Here is an 18,768-nt window from a genome sequence, read left to right as displayed (position 1 = left end):
GAACGACCACAGATTGTTGGCTGAGTTATTTGCCAGAAAATAAAATTAAAAAACAAAATTTTAAGAAAGCTGCAGAAACACTTCTGTTCAGATTCTAGTGCAGAGTTAAACAAATCCAGAATGTATATTTTAAAAACTCATGTCTTTCATTGTTAAAAACAGTCTAATGCAGCCTCTTCGTTAACATTAGTACTATTATACTATTAGAAGGTCTATTGTGGTCCTCATGCCACTGTGGTCATTAGAAGTCGAACCATTCGTTCTCACTATGTGATGATGGCCTGGCTGACTTCAGCCAAGTAAACTGATTAAACTTTCATTATTTTAAGCCTGTATAGCAAAGCAGTGGGATCCTGAAGGAAAGCTGGAAGGTTGTTCCTTTTAACATAGACAGTGAAGGACAAAGCAGCAGCCGACAGAAGCAGAGGCCACTTATATGATCTGCTGGGTTTGAGCTCATCACATGGTCTGGTCTGCATAGGTTGAGTCACTCTCTCCCACTGAGTGAGGATTGCCTGGCGGGCTCCAGCCCACTTTCCTGGCCCCCTGAGACGATACTGGTACGGCGTGCAGGGACCAAAGAGCACATTCATTCCCAGCCTGGGGTCAGTCAGCAGCATCCTTGGGATGTTGGGTTGAACTCCCACTAGCTCTGCTATTTCATCCATGTAGCTGACGTAGTCCACCTGGATGGTGTGTCTCTGACTGGTGACATACCTGAAAAAGTTTGAGTTGAACATATGAAGATGCAGATCTTAAACATAGGTTTCTATAAAGCTTAGTAAATCCACTTCATTACCTTTGAGCCATGGCCTCCTGCTTACACTGAATATCTTTTAGCATGGCAGCTGATGGAGGAAGCTTTATGCAGCCTGTTTGAAAGGGGACAAAGCTGTTTACTGTAGTAAAAATAACAACTCTATAAAAATTCTAAAATCCTGAGTGATGAGAAAAAGCTGTGTTAAAGAAAAAGTAATTTTTTACCTTTGAAGACACGTGTAGCCCATCTGGCCTGCATCTCAGAGATGGGCATAATGGCTCCCAGTGGCTGCACTAGACCAATGATAGCCAGAGTCGGGCGTTCGAGCTCAGGAGGAAACACATATTTGTACAGAGATGCTTTGTTGTTAGACACAGAGACCACCTGTGAAGCCAGGAATGGAAAGGAAAACTGGTATCCTGTAGCAAACACCTGAAAGACAGCGGTCCATGTTAGTCGAAAGTCAATTTCACTGATCTCTATGAAGGTGAAGAAAAGTATGTAATTCCAGACCTACCACCAGGTCAACATCTTCCACTACACTGCCATCATCAAACTCCACACTGGAACCTTGAAATCTGCGGCTGTTGGGTTTCACCTGAACTGTTCCAGAGAGGATGCGGTTGGGAAGCTCATCATTCACTGTGGGATGTTGGCTGAACACCCTGAAATAAAAAGTCAAACAAAACAAATTCCGACATGAAACAATCCAGACACCAATTACATTGTAAAATGTAATGTATTAGTAGAATACTATACCTGTGCCTTGGCTTTAGGTTGTACAGAGCGTGATCAAATTTTTTGTTGAGCCGGCTCTCTCTCAGACTACAGAAAACACCAAAGGGAAGATTTTTTCTTAGGAAACCTGTCGCCCTGTTAGAAAACAAGTCAACAGGAATCCCATTGTCCCAGACTCTATTCAGAATCCATGCTCCCCTTCGAGTGCTCAGGTAAAGCTTGAATGAAGGAAACAAAAAAAATTAGCAAGTTTTGCTGTTACGTCTTCTTTAATGTCCACATCCATGTGTCACAGGTCACTGCTTGTGTAGTATTTAAACTGTTTTCAGCCTAAAACTGTGAGAATGTTGAAACGTCACGTGAAATTATTTTCATCACTAAGAATGTTAAATACTCAACCAGTTCAGACACATTTTTTCTCTAATGATGCGACCAACTCATTCCAACCTGCTTGGTGACTCTACTCAGTTCCACTGCTATGTCTCCTCCAGAGTTTCCAATTCCAATCACCACGACCTTTTTATTCCTCCACTCCTCGGGAGTCTTGTAGTCTCTGCTGTGGAAATACTTCCCCGTGAAAGTGTCAATGCCTGAAGAAAATAAGACAGACTTATGGTGGGTAGACACAATGTTTCAATACTTCTGCTATAAAAAGACTGATCTATATTTGAAGACACGCAAAAGTTTCACTCATGCTTTGTTGAAGGTTGATTAGTTCTGCCCCTTGAGTGAACTATAAGATAAGAATAACGTTCCTTTTGATAAAGTATATAGTTGGATCAGGTGACCCAAAATCCTCCCTTAGTTATACTGCAATAGGTCTAGGATTCCACCGATGCATTTTGTGTTTCTTCATCAGTCATCTTTTTTGCTTAGTATGTGTTAATACACCTCTCTGGATTTAATTATTAATCTCTGGCTCACTTCCACAGCATTTCTTTGTCCTGTCTTCATCCGCTTACTCCCAAACTGGCACTGAATTGAATGTTGATAGCTTGTAGTGCAAGGGTTACCTGGAAAGTCATGAAGAGGCATATTGGGGTTGCAGTGATGTCCAATACAGATCATCACAGCTTCAAAACTGTGTTTCTCCTTCTTGCCATCCTTGTTCTCTGTTTCAACAACCCACTCGCCTGAATGAGAAAAATCTGATTTCTGCTTCACCTGCAAGACTTTGGTCTGGACAACAGAAAGACAGACGCAGGGGACAGAACAAAGTTTTTTTTTTCTATGAAATTAATGTTGGAGTAATTAGGATTTAATTTAAATTATTTATTTTTTAATTATGTGATACAATTTACCATTTCAGACATCATAAAGCATTCTTACATTAAAGCGTATGTGCTTGGTGAGCTGGAAGTGGTCAGCATACAGCCGAAAGTAGTCCATGATGAGGGAGTTGTGCATGTAGTTTGGGAAGTGTGCCGAGATGGGAAAGTCACTGAAACACATCATCTCCTTTGAGGTGTTGATGATGACAGAGTGGTAGATGCTGGCCCTGTCTGGCTCTGGATTCTCCTAAAGGGGGAAATTTATTTAAAAAGATAATTGAGCTGAAGCACCATTACTCTTTCAATGCTCGTCATAGGCTTGAGCACAGTTTTATTACATTTGTAGTTCATTTATATCTATGTTATTACACATCTACTGCAAATATTGTACTTTGTTTTTCACGCCATTTATTTTAGAGTATAAATCTACCAATATAAGTCTGCTGTATTATTGATAAGACTACTTTACAGTGCATAAGGTGACATATACTTCATATAACACTTGCTGTTGGAGACTTAATTACTTCAATAATATCTACAGTATTGTGCAAAAATCTTGAGCCATCCATTTATATTTTTCTTGAAAGGAACCAGACAATTTTATAAAGTGGTCTTGAGTGCTGCTTCTCCAGGCTTTCTGGAGGTTTTTGAGATTTTCTTTAGACATCGGCTGTCTTTTCAGTCAGTTTTAGTTTGGCTCTTGTACCTGATGATTTTCAAAATGAAAATTTAAAATTGAGATGCTGAGATGTTCTGCTGTGTGAAATGTAATTTAAAAAATTTATGGCAGCAACACTACTCAAAAAAAAAGTTGTAGCGCTTTTATACCTTTCCACATTGATTAGGTTTGCCAGATGGTCCCTCACATTTTTAGTCCAGAGAATAGGCACCCATTTTTTCTAAAAAGGGTTTCAAATTTAGATTTATTTTGTACTTAGAAGTCTCCAATTTAAATAAACCCGTGGCCAATTAGTTTTAAAGTGCTCATCCAGATGTTTCTTTTTATTACCGCTTACATAATTAATCTAGTAAAAGGAAAGCACCAACCTTAAACCTCCACAGACCACCAATATCATCACTACTTTCGAAGCACACAGGCTCCAGCCCCTCATCCAAACAGCACTTGATACAGGCCAGACCTGAAGCCCCTCCACCAATCACTGCCACACGATGACTCATGCTGCAGCTCTGCGAAGGAGACATCAGATCGGTTCAAAAATGTTTACTGTTAACAAACTGCAGCCAAAGAGCTGTACGCAACAAGTAATTACCTTCGGAAGAAACAGAAAAAGCTGAAACAGACTTTTAACCTGATGTAGCAGTTTCTTCTTGACCAGGGGTAGGCAAATCCAGGCCTCGAGTGCCTGTGTCCTGCAGGTTTTTAGATTTTGTAGATATTACCCTGGCTCAACGCACCTGAATTAAATGATTAGTTCATTACCAGGCCTCTGGAGGACTTCAAGACATGCTGAGTTGGTAATTTGGCAATTTGAAAGTGCTGTGTTGGATCAAAGACACATCTAAAACCTGCAGGACACCAGCACTTGAGGCCTGGAGTTGCCTAGTCCTGCCCTAGATGATATGACGACAGTCAAGTCAAGTATTTATTTATTGTCATTGTCAAAGAACAATGAAATTGCGTTTGGGGCTTCCGTACAACCCGTAAATAAAATAATGAAGAAAAAAAAATACCCCTTAAAACCTAAGTGTAAATATTTAACCCAGTGTGACTTCAGTGCAATGAGACAATCCTTAGCAACAACATGAGAACATGACAGGTAATGTTCATAGGACATTCAGACAAAGACCTGAGAAACATGACAAAGTGCAACAATGCAACCCGTTCAATATTATTATTATTGACAGCGTTGATCTTTATTCTGTTATCTTGTAAAAAAGCATAAGGTTCACAAAAATTATAGTGATTACAAAATGGTTCATTTCAGGCTAGAATAGCAAAGGGAAACCTGTCAGTAGAGAAATGAAAGAGAAGGAACAGGGAGTATCAAAAAAGAAGGAGAGAAAAAATTAACAGCCAGCCCGAGTTGAAGAAAGAGTTTCTCATAAAGGAAAGGGAAAGATGGAGAAATAGAGTGAAAAAGAGAAAAATAAAGAACATCAGTGATCTGAAAGAAAGAGAAAAAAGGCAGAAGAGAAGGTTTTGGAAGAAAGCACAGAGAGACAAAAGGAGAGGAAGTACAGCAGGGTCTAAACACACAACCACAGAGTACTTTAGGAATCAAGGAGTAGTAGGTAGCTACTTGCTGGTGAACTATTAAGATGTAGAACTTGACATGTGCAAAAACAGAATTGTTATGTGTCTTGTGATATTACAAAGGTTGCTAAGGTTTAATAGTTATTTTGAAAGAAATAATATCTTGTTTGCTACTAGTGTGTCAACACCGTCAGATTTGTGTCACCACCATCAGCACCTTGTCAACTCCATAATATGGAGTTTTGGTTTATTTTTCTCTTTTGTAGAACCATATATTTTCCTCCCTCATGATCTTCCAATAAAAATACTTAATTTTTTCAATAAATGTGTAATTTGCATTCTGCTTAATATGATTGTTTCTTATAGAGATTAAATACAAGCTTCTGAAAATATGTATGACTGTAACTTTAATAATAAAAAGCCAAAACAATCTTACTTTTGAATGTAGTATAATTACTTTGAAAACATATGTGCATAAACAATAGAATAGAGAAGCTGCTAATAGTCAAAATAGCTGAAACAACTTAATTTAAAATATATATTTTTGCATTTCTTTGTGTCTGACGGTGTTGACAAAAACCTTGCACTTCTCCAGCAAAAACATAAATTATTAAAAAATGTTACACCTGGGAGATTGTACCAAAACATGGTGAGACAGCCAAAACTTTGTGTAACAATTATATGTAAATATGTTTTTGAAAAATCAAAAAAATATATTTTAGAAAATTAAAACCTGTTTCGTCCCTAATCTCAGGAATCACTGATAGCCAATAGGCTACTGCCTGCAGGAGTGGTAGCCTACATACATTACAAAGTGCTGTAAACATTACTCTTGATTCTGCTACACTTATGAACTCAAATGTTATACAAAGTTCTTACCTCTAGTACGTTGAAGAAAAAAATAATTTTTGTGTTGCCTGTAGCCTAGTAGTAGCTAGAGTGAGAGCTGTGCAAGTAGGGTGCTAATCATTGATTCCAAAGCAAGCAAGCCCTTGGATGGACTGCTGACCTATAAGGAGAGTTAATATGAGTAAACAGAATGAGACTGAAATGAACTCTGAACTCACCATCTCTGGTCCAACTACAATGACTGAGGCTAACTCTGTGGCTAAGTGCAAGGGGTACTTTGTCCACGCTAGTTTAGCATTTCTTTTACTTATTTACTGTTATTATTTACTTATTTACTGTTACTTATGCTTATGTTGGTTGTTGCTTTATTGTTGCTTTATTTCAGCAGGTGATCAAGCAGATATCCAGTGTCTTTTCTCTCTATCCCTCTTCTCCTCCATTTTTCTTTCCTCTCCTTCTGTTAACTCTCTTCCCAACTTTTCTTTCCTTCTTCTTTTTCTTTCCTGTCACCTGTCACTTTCCTGTTTCTTGGCCTTCAGACAATAATTCCAATTACTACAGTACAGGATGGGGAAAAAAAGGAATTCTTTTAATTTACATTTGTAATGTACTGTGTTTTAAGTGGGATTTCATCTGTTTGGGTGTGCGTATTCACAACCATGCTTAAGTTCTGGCTGGTTTTTGTTTTTTTAAACACGTGACTTTTGCTACACTTGCACAGCAACAGATCTGTGCAGTGATTTGTATTGGTGTGGATTGGTTTGTCTGTAAGTGGATGATTCCTTGACCTTGCGGATCAGGCTCACAGGATCAGGCTTTTGTATGTACCACCAGGGGGTGAATTACTCAGTCTTCATTTTGCAGATTGGACACTTTTATCTGTACTAACAATATTTAATGATTATTCATTCCTATGGATAAAAGATTTTCTTATGGTTCCACAAGTAAGATGCACTAATGTTCAGTTTCTGATGAACTTTAGTGCACCTTACTTTACTGTGAGGAAAATGTCGTGGCATGCTGTGTATAGCAGCTAATCGCTGACATCTATTGAATAGCTCATGCTGTTGCACTTTGATTGTTCAGCGATATTAATATCAATCTTGAGAATTTTTTTTGAGCTTGTATGAATTGTTTTCTGGTTGTTGCACCCACAATGGTATGCTGCTGTAGCCCCTTTGCTTTAATGTGTTTTTGTATATTCAGTGATGATCTTCTGAATACCTTAGTTATAATGTGTGGTTAACATTTTTCTCGGGCGACCGTGGCTCAGGCGGTTGGGAATCGCATCTGTAACCGGAAGGTCGCTGGTTCGATCCCTGGGCTCTCTGTCCTGGTCGTTGTGTCCCTGGGCAAGACACTTTATCCTACTTGCCTACTGGTGTTGGCCAGAGGGGCCGATGGCGCGATATGGCAGCCTCGCTTCTGTCAGTCTGCCCCAGGGCAGCTGTGGCTACAACTGTAGCTTGCCTCCACCAGTGTATGAATGTGTGAGTGAATGAATAGTGGTATTGTAAAGCGCTTTGGGTGCCTTGAAAAGCGCTATATAAATCCAATCCATTATTCTATTTTTTGGACCATTCTCTAAAAACTCTGGAGGTGACTTGCGGGGAAATCCCACAGATCAGCAGTTTCTGAAATATCGGATATGCCACAAACAACCACACGCAAGCCACATTCAGTCAGTTCAATCAACTTTTATCTCCATTCTGATGCTCGGGTTGAACTTCAACATGTTGTCTTAGCAATGTCTGAAGGCTTAAATGCATTGAGTTTTCTGTACCTAACAAACTGGCCAGTGAGTGCATAAGTTTAACTTTAGCAACTTTGTTTGAACCATACCATATAAAATTAATCATTGAAAATAATTTTCTGCTGCCAGTATTAAACAGTGACTCAAATACAAGTTTCTGTAGATAGGCATGATGCAAAAAAGCAACAGTTACCAAAAACCACACCACGAAAAACAAACACAATCAATTGTGCAGATTTAACAAATCCAGTTTTTTCATTTTTAATATTTTAATTTTAATATATATTTTTTATTTCTTATTCAGCTTGACAAGTTATGCACTGTAGTGTAAAAACAATCTCTGCCTACATCTCCTTCATTCACCCTGCAATTAACTGAAGAGATCTCTGGAATGAAGAAGCAGAGAAGTAAGAGACAAAGTGGAGCTTATTGTAGAAGATACAACACAACAGAGCAGCACCTGAGAGAAACATTATTATGCTCAGTTTAGAAGAATGTTTGATGTCTGGCTTTGGTTCTGTTACCACTCTGGTCTTAAAAGGCTGAAACACCCGGTCCCACTGAGTGAGGATAGCCTGACGGGCTCCAGCCCACTTTCCTGGTCCAGTCAGACGGTATTGGTATGGTGTGCAGGGTCCTAAAAAAAACCTGCAGTGCCAGTGTTGGGTCCTTAAAAAAGAGCCATGGTATGTTTGGCCTTACCCCCACCTCTTCAGACAGAGAGTCCATGTAAGGGATGTAGTGAACTTGCAGTGGGTTGCGTTCTGAGCATGCAAACCTAACAGAGAAGCAAATAAAGAAATAACAGATGACACTGAAAAAGCATATATTAACCAGTCTAAGCTAAGAGACTTTGTAAAACATTAATCAGAATACAAAAAATAAGGATTCTGGTGGAGATGAGCAGCCTTTTAACATATCTTAAAAATAATTTCCTTCTTCTGATCTGATACATGGTTGCCGTGTCCTTCTCAATTTCCTTCATCATGTTCTCCTCTGTGAGGAGGGCTGTTAAACCTGTCATGGAAAAATTCAGAACAATTTCAAACACAGAGTTATTGCATGATGATCTTACTTTTGCACTGGAGCATATACTTTAGGTTTGCATTAATAGCTCTAGTGTTTTCTCAATTCAAAATATAAAGCATACATCGCAGAATTCCTACTGAAACCCCTTCCATGACTTTGCACAATCAAAATATTCTCCTACACCTTTTTATGTTTTACCTTTAAACACTCTTGTAGCCCAACAAGCCTGCATCTCAGCCAGAGGGTTAATAGCACCAAAGCCATGTATGAAGCCCACCACTGCCAGTGTTGGTGAGGTCAGTGCAGGAGGGAACACATGTTTGTAGAGCTGCAGCCTGTAACCACATTTAGCCTGTAGAGCTGAGGGCAGGAAAGGAAAGCTGTAGTTGTACCCTGTGGCAGACACAACCACATCCACCTGTATGACAGACAAACAACCCTGGGATTAGATGAACATGTGCATTTAAATCCCCTTTACATCATTTCAAAAATAAAACCAAATGAAAAGGGACAGTCCAAGAATTACTACTTGGATATCCTATATTTTTCACCTGAACAGAATAGTTGTTGAAGTCATAAACACCTTGTCTATGGTGCTTCCATCAACAAAGACCACACTACTGTAGACCCACAGAACTCCCCCACGTTTGGTTTCACTGCAACACGACCTGAGATGATTCGAGCCGGCAAGTCATCATTCACTACAGGAATCTGTGCAAAAAAGCTGAATGCAGTTTTACAGGAGCTATGTTAGTGACCAAGGCAGTTAGACACAAATACCTGGTGCAAACATACAGTAGTCATGGCAAGATATCAAGTCACTGTTATCTAAATAAATACATTCATACATACATAAAAAACTTTGTTTATATAAACATGCTGCACATTACACCATGTGTGTTTCAGATTCTCGCTCTTTTAACAAATATATACTTTAGTATTGCATTTACCTTTTGTTACAATTCCTTTGGAACATTTAACACATAATTTTTGAAGTTCTCGGTTATGATGATGTATTTTTAATTCAAACGTTTGACCATGCTTTTACCCATGTTTCGGTTTCAGGCCATATAGTTTGTGGTCCAGCGCTTGATTCAGCTTCTTCTCCAACATTGTGTTGGTCCATGAGGGGAAGAGCTTTCGTATCAGTGCGTCCATTCAAGAACTCCCGACAACATTTAGTGGAAGTCCCCCTGGCCCTACACGGCCAACAACCCATGCTCCACTTCTGGTACTGAGGTACACCTGCAGGTCATGTCAGCACAAGGAGGTTTCAGATTCACGAGTTATATTCCTTTAAGAATACAGTGCTTTCATATTCATAAACATCACTGTTCTTTTTGAATACAACATAGAAGTAAAGAAATGTAGCACAGCAGCTTACCTTCTCCGCAACCCTGCTGACATCCACAGCAATATCACCACCAGAGTTCCCAATCCCGATGACCACCACCCTTTTCTCCTCCAGACCCTCAGCACTGCAGTATTCCCAACTGTGGAAATATTTGGCTCGGAAACTCTCAATACCTGGAATGATTAAAAATAAATAAATACTGAATTTGTCGCTAAATATAAATATTTGTCAGTCATTTCAACCACCATTGGAAACATTAACAGACAACACAGTGTGTGACATCTGTTGTGTTGGAGCAAGAGCAGCTGCTGCATTTCTTAAATTTACCTGGGAAGTCTCTGAGTGGCAGGTGAGGCTGGGTGAAATGTCCAGTGCAAACCATCACGGCATCAAAAACACGGGTCTCCCTTTGACCCTCTCTGCTCTCCGTCTCCACCTCCCACTGACCCGTCACTTCAAAATTTGTCGTCTGCCTCACGCTGATTACAGTAGTCTGACACAAACACAAACACAGTTTTTTCTTTTTTATGAAGATCACCAACCTGGAAGCGTATGCGTGGCAGCAGGTTGAACGTCTGAGCATACAGACGCAGATACAGCAGGACCTCAGAGTGGTGCATGTTGTTAGGGAGGTCAGCAGGAGGCGGGAAGTCGCTGAAAGACATCATCTCTTTGGAGCTGTTGATGATCACTGACTTATAGATGTTGGCCCGCCCCGGCTCTGGCTTCTCCTGAAGGAGGAGAACATAAAGACAAAAAACGAAACACAATGCAACTTTGCTTCTATTTAAACTCTGACTTTAAGTATATTTCAAAACTCTGTCAGTGTCTTACAGGTCTCTTAATCCCTGGATGTGTCTTCTCTATTTTCACACGTTTCTGTGGGATAGTTGCCCACTCTCTCCAACTTTGATACCATCTCTCTCCTTCACTCCAGTGAAATTTTAATTGTTTATTTTAAACTTTGAATTGATGTATGAGCAGTGCATTAAGGAATTTACATTTTACAAAGCTACTTTAGTAATGTAGCTTTTGTTAAAACCACAAAACAGCTGAGAACAGATTCTGCACTTCACTTCAGTATCAAAATAACTGAACTGCTCTTCATTTTAACACTTGATCCATGTTAGACCAGCCAGTTAAGTACATTTTCTGGGATCTCTGCTTTAACGTTGCACAAGTCATTCTCAGCAAAGCTGCATCTCTGTGTGTGTCACTACAGAAAAAATAGCACTGCAGATCACATTGTCACATATTCCCAACAAAGGTTGTTTGAAATACATGATTCAAGAATTTAAAGCAACTAATTTTTCAACTTTTTTCAAAAGCTCGTTTTTTACTTTTTTTTTTTTTTTTTACAATTTCTTTTCTAAATTTTGAACTTCCATTTACGTGTCTGTATTTAAAAACAGTAAACCTTGCAAGAAACGATTCAACAATTTGAATGTTAAGCTTCACTTCAATATGCTGTCATTTATATCCCCCCCAAAAACCCCATTGTTTCCCACCTTAAATCTCCAAAGACCTCCAATGTCATCACTGCTTTCAAAACATGTGGGCTCCAGACCTTCATCCAGACAGCCTTTGATGCTCGTCACTCCCGAGGGTCCTGCACCGATCACTGCCACTCTCTGAACCATGCTTGCACAGCTAGCTGATCTGTTACAGATGTTTGCAGTTTGAAAAATGGTTGAGTTTTATGTTTATAGCATGACTGTTTCACACCCATTGTTTTGGAGTTGTTAACTTGCATGTGAGTGTGCCTTTTTTTCATTACTTGAGTCAATCAAGGATAATTACATTAAATTCAGCAGCACGCAGAGAAGTGCTGAATGAGACTGAACATTTACATTTTCTTCAGTTTTCCTGCAAAAATGAATCCAATTAGTTTTACTTGTCCTTAGCAATGGTGCTGTGATTTGGTCTAATACCTAAGTGTTTGGAGCAAACAGACCTAATTTACTGTAGAGATTTTCACTTGTAAAACACAGATTAATAACATTAGTCGCAAAAAAGGGGTTCCTCCATTGATTTTCATGCTGTAACAAAAAGTTCCCCAAACGAAGTAATAGTAGTACTAGTAGGAGGTACAGGAGGAATCACATGGTTATGTGACATATGTGACAAGTATGAAAATATAACATCTGACTTCAATCCAGGCCCATAGGAAATATATTATTATTAATTTATATGTCTTAGTAATGCTCAAGTGGCCAAATAAAGCATTGTTATGAGCTCAAGTCAGTGTCTTTGAGTAACAGCAATAATTTAAATTCCAGTGGGAGGGCCTTTGTGCACGGAAGCATCAGATTCCAAGTAAATACCAGCATTAATATCGAAGTGGTTTTCTTTAGCATTAACTCTGCAAACCATAATCTACTCCTCACTGGAGCTTCAACAGACACACTGGAGTTACAATATGCCAACTCAACCTTAAGCAAGATAGATGATTGTATCTCCTTACTTGCCCTTTTGGACTTAGTTCTTTTGGATTAGCTCTAATTTAGCAGTTTTTGGGAGGTCCCAGGTTAACCATGGATGTTTTAGGGAGGTCAGCAGTTTTAACTTCTTGAGACTGTACATGAATGACAACACACACATAACACACTACAGGGCCTGGTTGCATTGTTCTCCATAAACAGAAAACGCTGGGTTTCCTGTTTAGGGCCCGTGATGGCAAGCCACACATGGCAAGCTCCACACCTCACCACTAGTTGCTTCACTTTAGTTTACTTTGCAGTCACTACACTTATTTTCAAATATACTGTTTCCTTATTAAATTAGTTTTTTTTCCCCGTTCAAACCTTCCAATATTAATATGGGGTGCACACATATCAACGCTGTAAGGTCAAAGTTCTGTTTTATGTTACATCTTTCTTTGTTTGAGCTACCTGGGGTTTTGGCTTCTCCTTCCTGGCTGGCAAAAGGGCTGGGGGATCTGAAGTACTGCTGACAGCCTCAGTGGACTAAACCACATGCTTCATTGCCTGGGGAGTGTTTGGAGTTTGTTTAACAGTTTTGTGTTAGCTGGTTATATGTCAGTCACCCCCCCCCCCTTGTGTGTCATATGATTTAGCTAAGCTAGTATTTAAGTTCCCTCCTGTCATTTCAGGAAGTCAGTTTGTCTTATGTTTGTTTGATGTTTTGTTAGTTGTTATTTTGAGTTTAGTTTATTGAGTTGACCTCTTTTATTGGTCTGCCTGTTTAAGTTTTTGGTTTTGTTAATTATCTTTCATATTTATATCATATTCATATCTTCCATATCCTAAAAAGTTTTTAGGCTCAAGTCTGTCAAAAGAATCAATGCAAATTAAAATATTTTTTTCCAGGAGTGAGTGTTCATATCCTGAACCACGAAAGAACACAGTTTTATATAAATGAAAACATTTTTTTTCAGTATTTTAGGCAATGTCTTTATTTGCTTTTTTCATGAGTGTTAGACAAGAAGAACTGCAGGTAGAAAATGGTGCATTTGTACATTTTCACATATTTTAAATGGCACACACTGCTCATCATCAGTACCCAGAAACTAAAGGTTCATTTTTTTTAGTTAACAGAAACCTAAAGGTATAATCTAAAGTAAAACTGTCAAAGCAAACAAAGATATCTGATGGTGCATCTAAATTTAGATATGCATTTGGTGACAAATCTACACCCCGTGGACCTTGTTATGAACTACAGGCTATTCGACATATTAAGGAGTCAATCAAAATACACATAATGCACTGTTATCTATCACTGAACATTTCATTAACAAAATCTTCTGCAGTTGGTTATCATTTTCTCTGACATGAGCCTTGCACATATAAACTTAATTTCCTCTTTTATTTCAGACTTCCGTCCATTTGTTTGAACCACATAGTTTTTAAGAATCACTCCAACTGCACTGTAGTGTGCATGACTTCTTTTTTCCTTTTGCATTTGCATTTGCAGGCCTCAGTGTGAAGATTATGCAGACCTTTGGAACTGGAAGGTACTTTTACAACTGTATAATATTACATAATTGCAGCACATGATTTTTACACTACGACAAGAAAAGGAGACTCCCAATTTATCTCCTCTTTCCCTGCAGGCCAGCAGGAAATGAATACACAGAAATAAAAAAATAAACAGATTTTCTGTGATTCACAGACCTGTTTTCTTTCCTCTTTAATCCATGTTAAATAATTTTGTTGTTAAAATTGTTGTTATGTTAATTAAGTCTATTAATACATTACATATCAGGATTCTGTGGTAAGCTGAACCACAACTCCCTCAGAAAAACTGTGCTTTTGTTCAGCATCTCAGTAGCAGCTTCCAGGGTCGTAACGATCTTGCCTTTAGAAAAAAGCACGACTATTATTACAGTTCCTGTGAATGTGAGCATCAGCGGAGAACACAAGCCAAATTTACTGGTGTTGTCTGGTATTTCTCTGGTTCTGAACGGTTGAGAAACCCGCTCCCACTGAGTGAAGATAGCTTGTCTGGCACCAGACCAATTTCCAGGCCCACTAAGACGATATTGATAAGGTGTGCAGGGACCAAAGAAGACCTTTGCCCAGAGCACAGGGTCTCTCAGAAAAAGCCTCAGGAGTTTTGGTCGAACACCTACCTGTGAATAAAAATCTGTTATGAAGGATTTGTCTATGATTAATGTTGAAAATTTTATTTATAGCTAAAGTGAACTCACTTCCCCAGCCATAAAATCCAGATATGGGATGTAATCAACCTGTAGAACAGCCTGCCGTGGACAGGGATAGCTGAGAAAGAAATATTTGCTTGTGTCATTAACAGGACTTAGTGGGAATAAGTAATCGACCAGGGCCATTTAATAACTTTCAGAAATGATGTCTACCTTTGCATGTTTCTCCTCCTCTCAGATTCAATGACATCCAGCATTTTCTCTTTGGTTGGAAGACGACTCTGACCTTAAAGATATGATGTTTCAGCTACTATTTCCCCAAACCCAGTGTAAGCTTATGTGTTTGTTTGAAGAGTTTACCTAAAAAGACCTTAACAGCCCAGCGAGCCTGCATTTCCACTGTAGGCATGAGTGGACCTTTTACTTGGAAAAGTCCCATGACGGCCAGTGTGGGAGGTTGCAGGGATGGAGGAAACGCTCTCCTAAAACATGAAAGATAAAACTTTGTGGTGGTACTTTAAGAATTTTAATATGATAGCACTGTAAAAGTTGCCTGCAGCACCAACCCCCAAAAAACGTATCATGTATGATTCAAACTTTAATCTCTAGACTTTACATTTGAGAGGATACCCATGCAAGTCAGTGATCCACTCTGTCCACCATAAACTTACTTGTACAGTGTCACCTCTTCATATGGTCCCTCTGACAGAGTTGATGGTAGGAATGGGAACTTTGCAATGTAACCTGTACAAAATACCACGGCGTCAATGTTCTTCTCCACCGTGCCATCTTCAAATACAACTCTAGAGTCCTTGAACCCTTCCAGGTTGTTCTTCATGACTATTGCCCCCTGAAGGATTCGGCCTGGGAGATCGTCATTGATCATAAGGTTTCTCTCCATAAGTCTGTGAAAGAAGTAAAGTAGTGAAGTCTCTGTTGCTACAAATGCTGTTGTCTAATTGTCAGCTCATGCCATGCTGGTACTGATGAAATTATGAGTAAAACTCGAGAAAGACTTATGTCAGACAAGAAAAAATATAGAAATAATTCTGATTAATTTTCGTCTTTATTAGGTAGGAATTACAATTGTAAGTGTCTTTCAGGTTTGAGGGGATTGTGCTGTCTTTTTTAAAGTTTCGTGAAGTTGTGACGACTATTTCAAAAGCACGTACATTACCTGTGTTTGGGTTTTAGACCATACAATATGTGGTCATATTTATTGTTCAGTGCTCTCTCTGCTGCCCAGTTGACCAAAGTCTTGGGGAGCAATTGGAAGAGGATGTTGTTGATCCGTTTGATTACTGCAATGTCGAGAGGAACGCCATTGGTGGACATCCTGCCCAGCACCCAGGCCCCTTGACGTGTACTGAGAAAGGTCTGTCGATACAAAAGCGGTACAGTCGACATTTGATCATCTCTCTCAGTCCCGTACCTCCGTGACAAACCAAACGTTTGCATTTCACCTTCTCGGCCGATCTGCTAATCTCCACAGCAATATCACCTCCAGAATTGCCAGTGCCGACCACCACCACCCTTTTTCCTGTGAAGGCATTTGCATCTTTATATTCCCAGCTGTGAAGACACCTGCCAGAAAAGGTTTCATGCCCTGGAGGAATACAGATTTTGCTACAGTCACAAGGAAAACATTTTTTTCCAAGAATGTCATGATTTAAATACTATTACTCTAAGATGTCCATTTATTTACCTTGAAAGTCAGACAATGGTAATGTTGGATGGGTGTAGTGACCTGAGCACACCAGAATGGCATCAAAGATGTGCCTCTCTTCCTGTCCGTTCCTGTCACTACTTCCCATTGGCCGGATAGAGAGAAATCCGGCCTTTGCAAAACACTCCTCACTGTGGTCTGAGGTGTGCATGCCCACATTCACAGAAAAATATACATTAATATCAACAACACTGCTTTCATAGAATACTTGAGCTGATGAGATGCCATCTACCTGAAAGTTAATGTATCTAAGCAGGTCAAAGTGTTCAGCATAGAGCCTGAAGTACTGCAGAAGCTGTGAGTTATGCATGAAGTTGGGATAGTCAGATGGCATTGGAAAATCACTGAAGCACATCATTTCTTTGGAGGTATTGACCACCAAGGACCGGTAGATGCTGGTTCGATCTGGCTAAGGTGTCTCCTGTTGACACACATGAAAACAAGAGCAAAGCAGGTAAAAACATCTCTCTGCAACCATTCTACACTTTAATGCAGTGTTTATAATGATTGTTGTGGACAAGCTAAACCCTTTCTCCATATACAGTAATAACAGGATTCAACAACAGTAAGAACAATCATCAAACTTTGCAATGTGGTTGTGCCCCCACTTACTCTAAAATTCCACATGCCGCCAATGTCATCACTGCTTTCAAAGCAGACAGGCTCGAGCCCCTCATCCACACAGATCTTGATACAGGCCAAACCAGAACAGCCTGCTCCAACTACTGCCACACGTCGAACCATTACTGAACACTTGGGTATGGAAAGACACTGTGAGTCAGACATGTTTCATGCACAAACATGAGACTGCATGCACATTTTTATGTTTCTTCTTCTGTCTTCCATAATCAACTACCTCAAAAGTAGTAACATTGTAAGCTATGTGCACAAAAATAGGTACCGGTAAGTTTGAAAGACATGTCAGTTGTTCTCACCTTCTTCAGTTATATGCTTGTCGGTCCTGTTTAGCCGGTGTTGGGCGTTAAACGGTGTGTAAGCTCCCATGACCTGAACTCTTGTTGTGCAATCAGTTAAACAATATGCCAGAGGAGGGACTTTAACCCTTCTCTTCAAATATTCTATAAATGAGTGCTGGAATGAGTAAAAGAGGTGCTTCTTATTAGAACCCACATGATGGGAAGACTCAGTTTCTCAGATCTGTACATCTTTGCATTGTTGCATCTGGGTCATATGTGATGTAGTGTGTGTCCTTTATTGCGGTTTTTATCCAAATCTTTTGTAATAGTGTGACATCTTTCAATTTGAGGATCTTTGAAGATCCTTCTGTAGGCTTGATTTACATATTATAGGAAGTAAGATTCAGGAGTCTAGTTTGTTGTACTTAGGAATCAGGTATCACTGGGGTTTGTACCACAAAGAAGGTTTGTACTTTAGTCACTAAGACTGAAGTGGAGATGCTATCTTAATAAAGTCTATTCTAATACCAGACTAAAAGGAAAGCTGGCCAAAAAGCAAACTGTATAAGTTACCGGACTTATTCAGTATTCAGTAATTCATGGGAGAATCAGATAATAATTGGATAATAATTGTTGTGTTAGTCATTCTTAGTAATTGTTTAGATTTGTGTATGGCCCCCTTTCAAAATAAGCTTCAACCACAACATGACTGGATGAAGAGTGACTGGAAAGCAGACATTAATGATTAACTAATTCCAGTATACAGTGTATTACAGAAGTCCACTCTAGACATAACAAAAGAATGCATATTCATTTCCATAATCATTGCCAGATGTGCTTCTTTTTTTAAAGATTTTAATCTTGAGATTCACCTGAGCTGGGACAAACTGCTCTTGACCACAGCGCTGATTTGCTTTTCACATTTTAAATTTGTGTGAAAGATTACACCAAGATTTTTAACCGGTGCTTTAATAAAACGAGTTAAAGTGCAGGTAATCTTTTAACTCTCATTTAATAGTGGAGGACCAAACAATATGGCCTGTGTTTTGGAAAACAACCAGGACATAAAATGACAAGTAAGAATTTATTTATATTTGTTACTGATCCTGTAAAGACAGGAAAGACAAAGACTCTAGATCTTCTTGCTATCTTGCTAATGGTATTGTTATTTCCTGGAGAATTAATGGGGCACTCAGTGATTCAGAAGAAGGACAGAGAAGTTCACAGCATGCTTTGGGTGTTTCTCTGAACTAATGTTAGTTTGGCTGAATTCCCTGTAATTTATTTCTTATTTCATTAAAACATTGTTGATGATGTTGCCACCCTCTTGCCCCTAAACATTCCTTTTAAGGACACCAAAAACATCAGCCTGTTGAATTATCTGATGATATAATCCAAAGGCAGTGTTGGGAAGGTTACTTTTAAAATGTATTCCACTACAGATTCCGTTACGTTACTCAATGAGAGTAACGTATTCTGAATACTTTGGATTACTTAATATATTATCATGCTTTTTACAACTGCATGAATGTACT

The 18,768-nt window shown here is 39.1% G+C and overlaps 2 pseudogenes across 2 annotated transcripts; both read right to left on the bottom strand.

Annotated features, from left to right (window-relative positions):
- Positions 1-6: 6 nt before the first annotated feature.
- On the bottom strand, positions 7-15,061 carry LOC309700419 (annotated as a pseudogene). Its single transcript, XR_014280813.1, has 22 exons — positions 14,951-15,061; positions 14,804-14,876; positions 14,639-14,708; positions 11,478-11,628; positions 10,575-10,700; positions 10,297-10,462; positions 10,000-10,142; positions 9,664-9,860; positions 9,199-9,339; positions 8,814-9,033; positions 8,439-8,603; positions 8,289-8,350; positions 4,041-4,154; positions 3,817-3,957; positions 2,828-3,016; positions 2,512-2,677; positions 1,946-2,088; positions 1,520-1,716; positions 1,278-1,425; positions 985-1,192; positions 800-872; positions 7-717 (listed from the first exon to the last, which is right to left on the bottom strand). The product of XR_014280813.1 is annotated as an uncharacterized misc_RNA (transcript).
- An 822-nt stretch (positions 15,062-15,883) lies between these two features.
- LOC309701029 (flavin-containing monooxygenase 5-like) lies at positions 15,884-18,031 on the bottom strand (annotated as a pseudogene). The gene is made up of 5 exons (XR_014280811.1): positions 17,252-18,031; positions 16,929-17,069; positions 16,549-16,737; positions 16,296-16,454; positions 15,884-16,196 (listed from the first exon to the last, which is right to left on the bottom strand). The product of XR_014280811.1 is annotated as a flavin-containing monooxygenase 5-like (transcript).
- Positions 18,032-18,768: the final 737 nt, after the last annotated feature.

This window comes from Aulonocara stuartgranti (genome assembly GCF_965226115.1).
Source record: "Aulonocara stuartgranti genome assembly, chromosome: 23".
NCBI classification, from domain to species: Eukaryota; Metazoa; Chordata; class Actinopteri; order Cichliformes; family Cichlidae; genus Aulonocara; species Aulonocara stuartgranti.
Note: the sequence above shows the minus strand (reverse complement) of the source record. Positions and strands in the feature narration are given on the sequence as shown.